Source organism: Hyla sarda, unplaced genomic scaffold, assembly GCF_029499605.1.
Source record: "Hyla sarda isolate aHylSar1 unplaced genomic scaffold, aHylSar1.hap1 scaffold_432, whole genome shotgun sequence".
Lineage (NCBI taxonomy): Eukaryota > Metazoa > Chordata > Amphibia > Anura > Hylidae > Hyla > Hyla sarda.
The window spans coordinates 66,727-81,524 of NW_026610447.1; the positions used below are offsets into that span (position 1 = coordinate 66,727).

At 43.7% G+C, this 14,798-nt stretch overlaps 4 non-coding genes and 1 pseudogene across 4 annotated transcripts; all 5 read right to left on the minus strand.

Moving 5' to 3' along the window:
• Window positions 1–41: 41 nt before the first annotated feature.
• LOC130334398 (U2 spliceosomal RNA) lies at window positions 42–232 on the minus strand. Its single transcript, XR_008876210.1, has one exon. It is a non-coding gene; the product is annotated as a U2 spliceosomal RNA (small nuclear RNA).
• Window positions 233–2,329: 2,097 nt separating this feature from the next.
• On the minus strand, window positions 2,330–2,520 carry LOC130334399 (U2 spliceosomal RNA). Its single transcript, XR_008876211.1, has one exon. It is a non-coding gene; the product is annotated as a U2 spliceosomal RNA (small nuclear RNA).
• Window positions 2,521–4,619: 2,099 nt separating this feature from the next.
• Window positions 4,620–4,788, minus strand: LOC130334379 (U2 spliceosomal RNA; annotated as a pseudogene).
• Window positions 4,789–12,025: 7,237 nt separating this feature from the next.
• On the minus strand, window positions 12,026–12,216 carry LOC130334400 (U2 spliceosomal RNA). The gene has a single exon (XR_008876212.1). It is a non-coding gene; the product is annotated as a U2 spliceosomal RNA (small nuclear RNA).
• A 2,088-nt stretch (window positions 12,217–14,304) lies between these two features.
• LOC130334401 (U2 spliceosomal RNA) lies at window positions 14,305–14,495 on the minus strand. Its single transcript, XR_008876213.1, has one exon. It is a non-coding gene; the product is annotated as a U2 spliceosomal RNA (small nuclear RNA).
• Between the last annotated feature and the right edge of the window lie 303 nt (window positions 14,496–14,798).

The window sequence follows — 14,798 nt, forward strand, 5'->3', positions numbered from 1 at the left end:
TAGCAATGAAAGTAGGAATCTTTCTTTTTAACCCTGTAAGGGGGTGGTGCACTGTACCCGAAGATACTGCCATATCGGGTCAATGCATAGGGCGACGGAAGCAAGCTTCGAAATCGGCCCCCGTTCTCAAAAATCCATTTAATATATGGTCCCCAGATAGGGGACGTATCAGATATTAAACTGATAAGAACAGATACTACACTTGATCTTAGCCAAAAGGCCGAGAAGCGATAACCGTGAAAGGGGCGGGCCCAACAAGGTCCCCTTCATGGGCACTATCACTGCTTGCTGTCAGGGAGGCTGCCAGACAATTTTCCATGCACACTCTGGGCTGGGGGGCAGTCAACCACCAGTACACACAGCAGAACCTAAACCCATACCATTATTGCTAAGCAGCAAGACAGGGGCCCATTGCACTCCCACGGGGCCTTTTTAAATGCAATCCATAACCCGGATTTGCCAGGAACCCTTCTTACTCCTCCTACTTGCATGTGACACTGGGCTTAGGATCTGCATAGGAAACACACACACAAGCACACACCTACCTTTGTTGCCTGCAGATGCCTCCTTGGCTGTCCCCAAACGGTATCAAACCAACACCCACGGGAAGCTGTAAGCATAGAGGACATGCCTGCACCCCATTGGACTTACCTGTGTGGGTTAAATCCGGGTTATTTGACAACCTATGGCGGTGATGGTTCTGCTCAGGCAGAGCAGTGCTGATGCTCCTCATAAAGCTGTCGCTGCTGTGAAGGTTCTAGGTGACATCACAAATCCCTTTGGTTACATACACAACAAAGCTGGGTTGTTGTTGTTTACACTCTGCAAGGCCTGTGGAAGTGAGTGACATCATAGCACTGTAGTTCTGAGGGTTCAAGATGGATGCAACAATCTCCTGTTGCTTCTATGAAGGCCGTAATAGACGACATCACCAAACAGCTCCATAGTCACATACACAGCAAAGGAGAGATGTTGTTTACACCTAGTGATGTCAGTGGTATTGAGTGACATCACAGCACAGTGCTAAGGCTCCTGGGCCTGGACACAGCAGCGGCTGCAATATCTCAACGGAGAATACGTTTATATCTATGTGTGTGTGTGCGCATATATATATATATATATATATATATATATATATATATATATTTCTCCGCCGAAATCACTTTTAAACCCATTTCCACCTTTTTTTCCCTTCTCTTCCTCTTACTTTTTTTTCACGTTTTTTTACGTTTTTCTCCTTTTCGCCTCTTTTCTGGGCGTATTATTCTTCTTTTTCTTCTTTTTTTTCGTCTAATGCATACCCCATCAGTGCAGCAATGCTTATTCAATACCGCCAGCAGATGGAGACACTGGGGGATAATTTTCTAAGGATTTATACTGATTTTTCCTGTCTGAATTTGTCGCACAGAAAGTTGCAGGCCAAATATGTGTGACATTTCTGCGACTTTAGCTTCTAGAGCATTTTTACAACATTATACATAGGTGCTGAATACATAAAAAGCGACTGTTCAGCGACAGACAAGTCGCATCGGCTGAAAGTAGGCCAGAATGTCAGTCCATGTTGGAGCAGGTTTAGATACAGTCTAAAGCATAGATCTCAAAGTCTGTGCACAGAATTTAGCAAGGGCCTCGCACCTTCTGATGCATCAGGTAGGTGCACAATAGCATAGCCTAACCCTCTGTACTTTGGTCTATATTGATGCGGGACATAGACAGCCAGCTGATGACCAATCCATTAGTGCAATGGATGGCTGGAAGCATTTGTCTTTGCCTTTGCAATACCACAGAAGCAATGCATGGTCAATGTACAGCAATGACACACCTGTGTGAACAGCCAGGAGACCCCCCCCCCCCCCCCCCCCCCCCCATGTTATGTTACATAGTTACATAGTTAGTACGGTCGAAAAAAGACATATGTCCATCACGTTCAACCAGGGAATTAAGGGGTAGGGGTGTGGCGCGATATTGGGGAAGGGATGAGATTTTATATTTCTTCATAAGCATTAATCTTATTTTGTCAATTAGGAACATTCAGCACCCACCCGCTATCAAGGCAGCTGCCTATCATGTCATGCCCACCTGCACAGGTGTGCTGGCTACTCAAATGATCCAATTAAGGAGGCCATTTAGTCAGCAGCAGCAGAAGTCCTGTGCCTGGATGCTCCAACAGGGGCCAGACACAAGCAGAAGCAGAAGCAGCAGAAGCAGCAGCAGCACCACCTTTTGTTTTTTGGCTGCAGCAGCAGCAAGGCCCACAGGGCTGGCTAGCTGGCTAGCCAGCAAGCAGGTAGCAATGAAAGTAGGAATCTTTCTTTTTAACCCTGTAAGGGGGTGGTGCACTGTACCCGAAGATACTGCCATATCGGGTCAATGCATAGGGCGACGGAAGCAAGCTTCGAAATCGGCCCCCGTTCTCAAAAATCCATTTAATATATGGTCCCCAGATAGGGGACGTATCAGATATTAAACTGATAAGAACAGATACTACACTTGATCTTAGCCAAAAGGCCGAGAAGCGATAACCGTGAAAGGGGCGGGCCCAACAAGGTCCCCTTCATGGGCACTATCACTGCTTGCTGTCAGGGAGGCTGCCAGACAATTTTCCATGCACACTCTGGGCTGGGGGGCAGTCAACCACCAGTACACACAGCAGAACCTAAACCCATACCATTATTGCTAAGCAGCAAGACAGGGGCCCATTGCACTCCCACGGGGCCTTTTTAAATGCAATCCATAACCCGGATTTGCCAGGAACCCTTCTTACTCCTCCTACTTGCATGTGACACTGGGCTTAGGATCTGCATAGGAAACACACACACAAGCACACACCTACCTTTGTTGCCTGCAGATGCCTCCTTGGCTGTCCCCAAACGGTATCAAACCAACACCCACGGGAAGCTGTAAGCATAGAGGACATGCCTGCACCCCATTGGACTTACCTGTGTGGGTTAAATCCGGGTTATTTGACAACCTATGGCGGTGATGGTTCTGCTCAGGCAGAGCAGTGCTGATGCTCCTCATAAAGCTGTCGCTGCTGTGAAGGTTCTAGGTGACATCACAAATCCCTTTGGTTACATACACAACAAAGCTGGGTTGTTGTTGTTTACACTCTGCAAGGCCTGTGGAAGTGAGTGACATCATAGCACTGTAGTTCTGAGGGTTCAAGATGGATGCAACAATCTCCTGTTGCTTCTATGAAGGCCGTAATAGACGACATCACCAAACAGCTCCATAGTCACATACACAGCAAAGGAGAGATGTTGTTTACACCTAGTGATGTCAGTGGTATTGAGTGACATCACAGCACAGTGCTAAGGCTCCTGGGCCTGGACACAGCAGCGGCTGCAATATCTCAACGGAGAATACGTTTATATCTATGTGTGTGTGTGCGCATATATATATATATATATATATATATATATATATATATATATATATATATATATATTTCTCCGCCGAAATCACTTTTAAACCCATTTCCACCTTTTTTTCCCTTCTCTTCCTCTTACTTTTTTTTCACGTTTTTTTACGTTTTTCTCCTTTTCGCCTCTTTTCTGGGCGTATTATTCTTCTTTTTCTTCTTTTTTTTCGTCTAATGCATACCCCATCAGTGCAGCAATGCTTATTCAATACCGCCAGCAGATGGAGACACTGGGGGATAATTTTCTAAGGATTTATACTGATTTTTCCTGTCTGAATTTGTCGCACAGAAAGTTACAGGCCAAATGTGTGTGACATTTCTGCGACTTTAGCTTCTAGAGCATTTTTACAACATTATACATAGGTGCTGAATACATAAAAAGCGACTGTTCAGCGACAGACAAGTCGCATCGGCTGAAAGTAGGCCAGAATGTCAGTCCATGTTGGAGCAGGTTTAGATACAGTCTAAAGCATAGATCTCAAAGTCTGTGCACAGAATTTAGCAAGGGCCTCGCACCTTCTGATGCATCAGGTAGGTGCACAATAGCATAGCCTAACCCTCTGTACTTTGGTCTATATTGATGCGGGACATAGACAGCCAGCTGATGACCAATCCATTAGTGCAATGGATGGCTGGAAGCATTTGTCTTTGCCTTTGCAATACCACAGAAGCAATGCATGGTCAATGTACAGCAATGACACACCTGTGTGAACAGCCAGGAGACCCCCCCCCCCCCCCCCCATGTTATGTTACATAGTTACATAGTTAGTACGGTCGAAAAAAGACATATGTCCATCACGTTCAACCAGGGAATTAAGGGGTAGGGGTGTGGCGCGATATTGGGGAAGGGATGAGATTTTATATTTCTTCATAAGCATTAATCTTATTTTGTCAATTAGGAACATTCAGCACCCACCCGCTATCAAGGCAGCTGCCTATCATGTCATGCCCTACCTGCACAGGTGTGCTGGCTACTCAAATGATCCAATTAAGGAGGCCATTTAGTCAGCAGCAGCAGAAGTCCTGTGCCTGGACGCTCCAACAGGGGCCAGACACAAGCAGAAGCAGCAGAAGCAGCAGCAGCACCACCTTTTGTTTTTTGGCTGCAGCAGCAGCAAGGCCCACAGGGCTGGCTAGCTGGCTAGCCAGCAAGCAGGTAGCAATGAAAGTAGGAATCTTTCTTTTTAACCCTGTAAGGGGGTGGTGCACTGTACCCGAAGATACTGCCATATCGGGTCAATGCATAGGGCGACGGAAGCAAGCTTCGAAATCGGCCCCCGTTCTCAAAAATCCATTTAATATATGGTCCCCAGATAGGGGACGTATCAGATATTAAACTGATAAGAACAGATTTTTTTTTTTTCTTTTTTTTTTTTTCTTTTTTTTTTTTTCTTTTTTTTCCTCAGTTACAGACTATTGTTTGGACGATCATCAGGTCACCTACCAAGACTCGTCACTTAAAACAATATCTGAAAAAACATCATACGGAAAAAACTAACTAAGGGAACCGAGTGCCAAGAAAAAGTGACCAAACAACAAAACAAAAAAACATGTCAAAAACAATCACAGAAATTGGTCAAAAACTTACAGCTTTCTCCTTTACGTACTTCTTATAAATTTTTCCATCGTGTATGCATCCAGATTTTCTCCGCTTCTTCTTCACCAATTCTCTTTTTGTCCAGTAGAAAGATAGTAAAAATCCTTCCTAAAAACAATCTTTTCAATTCCCTCGGAGAAATAACAACATTTTTAAAAACAAGCAAATTGCGTGAGTCCCATAAAACCTCTTTAAAAACAGAAAAAAGAATCCAATTAGTACGTGTATCTTCCTTTTTACTAAGATCTTGACCAATAAAAACTTTCTCAAAAGAAAAACTGTTATATCCAGTGAGTTGGATTAAAAACTTCTTTAAAAACATAAAAAATTCTTTTGCATAAAAACAGTCCCAATAAAGATGCACTAAGTCTTCTCTACCTCCACAACCCTCTCTTGGGCATCTGTCACTTATTCTCAAACCTCTTCCATTTAAAAAAGATCGGGTTGGGAGGCAGCCATGAAAGGACATCCAACTAACGTCTTTTTGTCTGTTTGATAGTCCAATAACTTTAAAAAACTTCCAAATCTTCACAGACTGAGCATTAGTGCAGAATGGTACTTCATATAATCTCTCATTTTTCCTTATTTCTTGTTCTATTTTCTTTTTATCAGGTTCACCTAAAGAGCTCAAACCAAATTGATCATTGAAAGACCTGAGGAGCACATAGAAGGTAGGTATCACATGTGCTATGGGTCTCCTCAAATCCCTCTCACACCAGCCCCATTTGGAAAACAACCATCCTGCAAGGTATTTACTCATGTCTGCCGCCCTATTATTGCACTGTATCAATTTAAAAATTAAAAGAAAATAGTGCACCTTTAAAAACAGATCAATGTTTGGAAAGTTATATCCGCCCAAATTCATACTCTTCATCACTTCTTCTCTTCTCATTTTCTCCATCTTAGACCCCCAGAAGAACACAAAAAGCTTCCTTGTGACTCTCCTAGTCCATAACTTCCCTGGAGGAAGCACCATAGCCGTATACAAGAGAAGCGGTAGGATTACAGACTTAATGATAAGAACTTTCCCTTTAAGTGACAAGTTCCTTAACCTCCAGAAGGATAGCTTCTTCTCAATTTTACTGTCCAAAGTCTCATAACTTTTCTTTCCTTTGAGGTCTTTATCAAATATCACTCCTAGCACTTCAATGTCTTCTTTTTCCTTAACACCATCCACTACTATATTCTCTTGGTTCCCAAAACTGCATAATTGGCACTTCCCCCAGTTCACATTCATCCCAGCCACACAACAAAAAATCCTCACATGCAAATTTACTCTGTTGAGATCTGCTTGGGATGTACAAGTAAAAACCACATCGTCCATATAACTTAAAACCTTTAACTTACTACCATCACTACCTGGAATAAAAACACCACTCACACATTTATCTTTCTGCACATTCTTCAACAGGCCCTCTATAACGCATATAAACAGAATTGGGGAGAGTGGGCATCCCTGTCTGACTCCAGACAAGACATTAAAAGCAGGCCCCACATGCCCATTTACTAAAATCTGACTTGTCACCCCATGATAAAAACTCATAATAACAGATAATAACTTTTCTGGAATACCTAAGTGTTTTAAAGCAATGAACATAAAATCATGTGCAACCTTATCATAAGCCTTTTCGAAATCTATGGACTCAACAAACAGTGCATTCTTGTTAAAGTTACTGTAATAAATAGAGTCTCTTAAAAGCAATAAATTATCTGTTATTTTTCTTTTCGGTACTGCACAAACTTGGTATTCTCCCACAAGGTGGTCCACTACATCACTCAGTCTATTAGCCACAATCTTAGCAATTATCTTGTAGTCACAATTTAATAAAGTTATAGGTCTCCAATTTTTAAGATCTCTGCCATCACCTTTTTTATGAATTAATGTTATGACCCCTTTCTTCATAGATTCAGCTAAAACACCTGAGTTAAAAACATATTGCACCACCCGTGTAAACTCTTTACTTAAAATATTCCAGAACGCGGAATAAAACTCAGCGGGGAGACCATCACAGCCTGGTGTCTTCCCTTTGGCCATCTTATCCAGGGCCTGCTTGATCTCCCCTTCACTAACATCATCAATCAAAAAATCTACTTTTTCAACAGGAACATTATTCTCCAAAATATTACAATAATCATTCATCTCCGTCTCACTGGCTCTGCTCTTATTACTAAAGAGTGTCTCATAAAATCTGCCAATCTCCTTCACCATCTCCTCTCCAAAAACTTCCCCCGTAGGGGTAAAAACAGATTTAAAAACACCTTTAGCATTAAAACATTTTTTAAAGAAATACCGTGTACACTGCTCATTTTCTTCTAGGTGCTGCACTTTAGACTTATATACAATATTCCTTCCCTTTTCCAACAACCTTTTTTTCATCTCCCCCTTCACCTTAACAATCTCATCCTCCACCTCCACACCAACACGTTTAAACTTATAGAGAGTCTCTAACCGGGATACAAGCCTTTCATCACTCCTCCTCTTCTCTTGTGCTCTCTTTATGCAAAACATCTTAAAGAAATTAGAAAACTCTCCTTTAGCCCATTCCCACCACACTAAGACATTACTAAAATCAGGTTGTTTAGAAACACAGGATAAAAACACATGATTAAAACCAGCCATTACTTCCTCATCTTCCAATAGACTTACATTTAATTTCCAGAGCCCCCTCCCAAAATGAAGGGACTCTGTGACACTTATCTCAGCCGACACCATCTTGTGGTCTGAGAAAGTTGACATCATTTGATTGCACCGGACCACCTTAATCCCATCAGAGACCAGGATGTAATCGATCCGGGATTTACAGCGGCCACTATCTGATATGTACGTATATCTTTCATCAGTGCTAACCATCAGTCCAACATCAGTAAAATGCAAGTCTTGAATAATTTGATTTAAAACATTGGAAGTAATATCAGTTCTAACCTCAGCAGAGCTCTCACGATCATTGACGGATCTAATGCAGTTAAAATCGCCAACAATAATAGTATCTTCACGACCAGGGATAAAAAACTTAAGGGACTCTAAAAAAGACAAACGTGCTTGTTTTTCTGCTGGAGCATACACATTAAAAATTCTCATCCTCTGGCCCAAAACCTCAAAAATTAAAACCATACAACGACCAGGTACTAAAGTTTGGCAATTTAAAACTTTAATGTCCCTGTTTCGCAATAAAATCCCAACAACTTCATTTTTGTTTTCTGCACATGTGGACCAGAAGGACTGCCCACACTTCCACTCATTTGCATAAGGTGCTGACTTTATTGCACACTCCTGTAAACATATCACATCACTTCTAACATTCTCAAGAATATCAAAAATTGCAGCTCTCCTAATTTCAGACTCAATACTTCTTACATTAATAGTTGTTACAACCAAAGTCATAATAACTAGGAAAAGAAAACCAAATGCTTTAAAATCCATCTTAACTTAGAAATTAACATTTTGGCCTTCAACTTTCCTATGTAAACTTGCAAAACAATCAGGCGACCCTATGTTAGAGTCCCTGTCTATTTCATTATCACTACCAAGAACAAGGGCTTCCTGATCCTCAGACCAGCTCCCTGTCTTACACCTTTTATTCACAACCTGCACATCCTCATCTTCCTCCTCCTCTTCTTCCTTACTGCGAGAAACTCTCTGACCAGGTGTTAGAGATCTCTGAGATGACCCAACAACTTCCATTCCCTCCTCCTCCCCCACAATTGGGTTTGGACATTCAATATCATCCATAGCCTCTTCACTAGAAAGAACATCACCATACACTGTCTCAATTTTCTCCACCACTTTCACTTTTTTTGCTTTTTTCTTTTTCACCAAGGTAAATTCACCTCCCACACCTGTCTCCTCACCAGTCACAGCAGTGGAAACACCCTCCTCCCCTGACCTCTCCTGAGTGCTAATGTGCTCCACTATCACAGAACTTTCCTCAGCCACCTGTGCCACATTAACACTCACACTCACACTCTCACCAACTCCAAGAACAAACCTCCCTCCCCCTTTTTCTCTTTGTTCTCCTCTATTCCCAGCTGCATCAGCATAACTTCTCTTCTTTTTATACCACATATCACAGCCTCTTGCCAAATGTTCCTCACTTCCACAGATATCACATGTCTTCTTCTCTGTACAAATACTTGCTTCATGACCAGTTTTCCCACAATTTCTGCAACATTCTCCTTTCTCAGGGCAATAATCCTGCACATGGCCATAGGCATGGCACTTTCTACAATATTGCAACTGGCCTTCATAAAAGCAGAAACCTCTCTCTCCTCCGATAGAAAACACCTGTGGTATGCTCTTCCTTCCATCTTGCATTCCTTCATCTTTTTTAAATTTTACAATAAACTTTCTCTTACAATTAAAGTACCCAAACTTGTTCTTAAGTCTTCCTATAAATTTCACTTCCTCGCAATACCGGAACAAAAAGTTTGTAACCATTTCATCAGAAACCTTAGGATTATACATGTGGACAATTACTACCTTTGTTGTATTCATAAATAACGGTTCCACTTTAATCTTCTTCATTATAGCAGGCTCACTTTTCCTCTTCATTTCTTCAAGATCCATATAGACTCTCTGGCAAATCTCAGAACCACAAAAAGTAATATCATAAATTCCTTGCCTAGGAAAATCCTGTATAGCCAATACATTCCATACCTGTAGGTAATCAAGCTTGCGAAGAATCTCCACAACGATTTGGTCAAGTCCGATCGTCCCCCGGTGCTCGCCAGGAACGTAGATCCGCACCGTGTCCTCAAGTCCACGCGCCTTCTCGCTCATTTTTGCAGGTAAAACCCACGATCACAGCTCAGCAACAATCCAGGGCCCCCCGTAAAGAGGGCCCCGATCACCACTCCTTTCAACCCAAACCACGCACAGAAATCCACACGTGATCTTAGCCAAAAGGCCGAGAAGCGATAACCGTGAAAGGGGCAGGCCCAACAAGGTCCCCTTCATGGGCACTATCACTGCTTGCTGTCAGGGAGGCTGCCAGACAATTTTCCATGCACACTCTGGGCTGGGGGGCAGTCAACCACCAGTACACACAGCAGAACCTAAACCCATACCATTATTGCTAAGCAGCAAGACAGGGGCCCATTGCACTCCCACGGGGCCTTTTTAAATGCAATCCATAACCCGGATTTGCCAGGAACCCTTCTTACTCCTCCTACTTGCATGTGACACTGGGCTTAGGATCTGCATAGGAAACACACACACAAGCACACACCTACCTTTGTTGCCTGCAGATGCCTCCTTGGCTGTCCCCAAACGGTATCAAACCAACACCCACGGGAAGCTGTAAGCATAGAGGACATGCCTGCACCCCATTGGACTTACCTGTGTGGGTTAAATCCGGGTTATTTGACAACCTATGGCGGTGATGGTTCTGCTCAGGCAGAGCAGTGCTGATGCTCCTCATAAAGCTGTCGCTGCTGTGAAGGTTCTAGGTGACATCACAAATCCCTTTGGTTACATACACAACAAAGCTGGGTTGTTGTTGTTTACACTCTGCAAGGCCTGTGGAAGTGAGTGACATCATAGCACTGTAGTTCTGAGGGTTCAAGATGGATGCAACAATCTCCTGTTGCTTCTATGAAGGCCGTAATAGACGACATCACCAAACAGCTCCATAGTCACATACACAGCAAAGGAGAGATGTTGTTTACACCTAGTGATGTCAGTGGTATTGAGTGACATCACAGCACAGTGCTAAGGCTCCTGGGCCTGGACACAGCAGCGGCTGCAATATCTCAACGGAGAATACGTTTATATCTATGTGTGTGTGTGCGCATATATATATATATATATATATATATATATATATATATATTTCTCCGCCGAAATCACTTTTAAACCCATTTCCACCTTTTTTTCCCTTCTCTTCCTCTTACTTTTTTTTCACGTTTTTTTACGTTTTTCTCCTTTTCGCCTCTTTTCTGGGCGTATTATTCTTCTTTTTCTTCTTTTTTTTCGTCTAATGCATACCCCATCAGTGCAGCAATGCTTATTCAATACCGCCAGCAGATGGAGACACTGGGGGATAATTTTCTAAGGATTTATACTGATTTTTCCTGTCTGAATTTGTCGCACAGAAAGTTGCAGGCCAAATATGTGTGACATTTCTGCGACTTTAGCTTCTAGAGCATTTTTACAACATTATACATAGGTGCTGAATACATAAAAAGCGACTGTTCAGCGACAGACAAGTCGCATCGGCTGAAAGTAGGCCAGAATGTCAGTCCATGTTGGAGCAGGTTTAGATACAGTCTAAAGCATAGATCTCAAAGTCTGTGCACAGAATTTAGCAAGGGCCTCGCACCTTCTGATGCATCAGGTAGGTGCACAATAGCATAGCCTAACCCTCTGTACTTTGGTCTATATTGATGCGGGACATAGACAGCCAGCTGATGACCAATCCATTAGTGCAATGGATGGCTGGAAGCATTTGTCTTTGCCTTTGCAATACCACAGAAGCAATGCATGGTCAATGTACAGCAATGACACACCTGTGTGAACAGCCAGGAGACCCCCCCCCCCCCCCCCCCCATGTTATGTTACATAGTTACATAGTTAGTACGGTCGAAAAAAGACATATGTCCATCACGTTCAACCAGGGAATTAAGGGGTAGGGGTGTGGCGCGATATTGGGGAAGGGATGAGATTTTATATTTCTTCATAAGCATTAATCTTATTTTGTCAATTAGGAACATTCAGCACCCACCCGCTATCAAGGCAGCTGCCTATCATGTCATGCCCTACCTGCACAGGTGTGCTGGCTACTCAAATGATCCAATTAAGGAGGCCATTTAGTCAGCAGCAGCAGAAGTCCTGTGCCTGGACGCTCCAACAGGGGCCAGACACAAGCAGAAGCAGAAGCAGCAGAAGCAGCAGCAGCACCACCTTTTGTTTTTTGGCTGCAGCAGCAGCAAGGCCCACAGGGCTGGCTAGCTGGCTAGCCAGCAAGCAGGTAGCAATGAAAGTAGGAATCTTTCTTTTTAACCCTGTAAGGGGGTGGTGCACTGTACCCGAAGATACTGCCATATCGGGTCAATGCATAGGGCGACGGAAGCAAGCTTCGAAATCGGCCCCCGTTCTCAAAAATCCATTTAATATATGGTCCCCAGATAGGGGACGTATCAGATATTAAACTGATAAGAACAGATACTACACTTGATCTTAGCCAAAAGGCCGAGAAGCGATAACCGTGAAAGGGGCGGGCCCAACAAGGTCCCCTTCATGGGCACTATCACTGCTTGCTGTCAGGGAGGCTGCCAGACAATTTTCCATGCACACTCTGGGCTGGGGGGCAGTCAACCACCAGTACACACAGCAGAACCTAAACCCATACCATTATTGCTAAGCAGCAAGACAGGGGCCCATTGCACTCCCACGGGGCCTTTTTAAATGCAATCCATAACCCGGATTTGCCAGGAACCCTTCTTACTCCTCCTACTTGCATGTGACACTGGGCTTAGGATCTGCATAGGAAACACACACACAAGCACACACCTACCTTTGTTGCCTGCAGATGCCTCCTTGGCTGTCCCCAAACGGTATCAAACCAACACCCACGGGAAGCTGTAAGCATAGAGGACATGCCTGCACCCCATTGGACTTACCTGTGTGGGTTAAATCCGGGTTATTTGACAACCTATGGCGGTGATGGTTCTGCTCAGGCAGAGCAGTGCTGATGCTCCTCATAAAGCTGTCGCTGCTGTGAAGGTTCTAGGTGACATCACAAATCCCTTTGGTTACATACACAACAAAGCTGGGTTGTTGTTGTTTACACTCTGCAAGGCCTGTGGAAGTGAGTGACATCATAGCACTGTAGTTCTGAGGGTTCAAGATGGATGCAACAATCTCCTGTTGCTTCTATGAAGGCCGTAATAGACGACATCACCAAACAGCTCCATAGTCACATACACAGCAAAGGAGAGATGTTGTTTACACCTAGTGATGTCAGTGGTATTGAGTGACATCACAGCACAGTGCTAAGGCTCCTGGGCCTGGACACAGCAGCGGCTGCAATATCTCAACGGAGAATACGTTTATATCTATGTGTGTGTGTGCGCATATATATATATATATATATATATATATATATATATATATTTCTCCGCCGAAATCACTTTTAAACCCATTTCCACCTTTTTTTCCCTTCTCTTCCTCTTACTTTTTTTTCACGTTTTTTTACGTTTTTCTCCTTTTCGCCTCTTTTCTGGGCGTATTATTCTTCTTTTTCTTCTTTTTTTTCGTCTAATGCATACCCCATCAGTGCAGCAATGCTTATTCAATACCGCCAGCAGATGGAGACACTGGGGGATAATTTTCTAAGGATTTATACTGATTTTTCCTGTCTGAATTTGTCGCACAGAAAGTTGCAGGCCAAATATGTGTGACATTTCTGCGACTTTAGCTTCTAGAGCATTTTTACAACATTATACATAGGTGCTGAATACATAAAAAGCGACTGTTCAGCGACAGACAAGTCGCATCGGCTGAAAGTAGGCCAGAATGTCAGTCCATGTTGGAGCAGGTTTAGATACAGTCTAAAGCATAGATCTCAAAGTCTGTGCACAGAATTTAGCAAGGGCCTCGCACCTTCTGATGCATCAGGTAGGTGCACAATAGCATAGCCTAACCCTCTGTACTTTGGTCTATATTGATGCGGGACATAGACAGCCAGCTGATGACCAATCCATTAGTGCAATGGATGGCTGGAAGCATTTGTCTTTGCCTTTGCAATACCACAGAAGCAATGCATGGTCAATGTACAGCAATGACACACCTGTGTGAACAGCCAGGAGACCCCCCCCCCCCCCATGTTATGTTACATAGTTACATAGTTAGTACGGTCGAAAAAAGACATATGTCCATCACGTTCAACCAGGGAATTAAGGGGTAGGGGTGTGGCGCGATATTGGGGAAGGGATGAGATTTTATATTTCTTCATAAGCATTAATCTTATTTTGTCAATTAGGAACATTCAGCACCCACCCGCTATCAAGGCAGCTGCCTATCATGTCATGCCCTACCTGCACAGGTGTGCTGGCTACTCAAATGATCCAATTAAGGAGGCCATTTAGTCAGCAGCAGCAGAAGTCCTGTGCCTGGACGCTCCAACAGGGGCCAGACACAAGCAGAAGCAGAAGCAGCAGAAGCAGCAGCAGCACCACCTTTTGTTTTTTGGCTGCAGCAGCAGCAGCAAGGCCCACAGGGCTGGCTAGCTGGCTAGCCAGCAAGCAGGTAGCAATGAAAGTAGGAATCTTTCTTTTTAACCCTGTAAGGGGGTGGTGCACTGTACCCGAAGATACTGCCATATCGGGTCAATGCATAGGGCGACGGAAGCAAGCTTCGAAATCGGCCCCCGTTCTCAAAAATCCATTTAATATATGGTCCCCAGATAGGGGACGTATCAGATATTAAACTGATAAGAACAGATACTACACTTGATCTTAGCCAAAAGGCCGAGAAGCGATAACCGTGAAAGGGGCGGGCCCAACAAGGTCCCCTTCATGGGCACTATCACTGCTTGCTGTCAGGGAGGCTGCCAGACAATTTTCCATGCACACTCTGGGCTGGGGGGCAGTCAACCACCAGTACACACAGCAGAACCTAAACCCATACCATTATTGCTAAGCAGCAAGACAGGGGCCCATTGCACTCCCACGGGGCCTTTTTAAATGCAATCCATAACCCGGATTTGCCAGGAACCCTTCTTACTCCTCCTACTTGCATGTGACACTGGGCTTAGGATCTGCATAGGAAACACACACACAAGC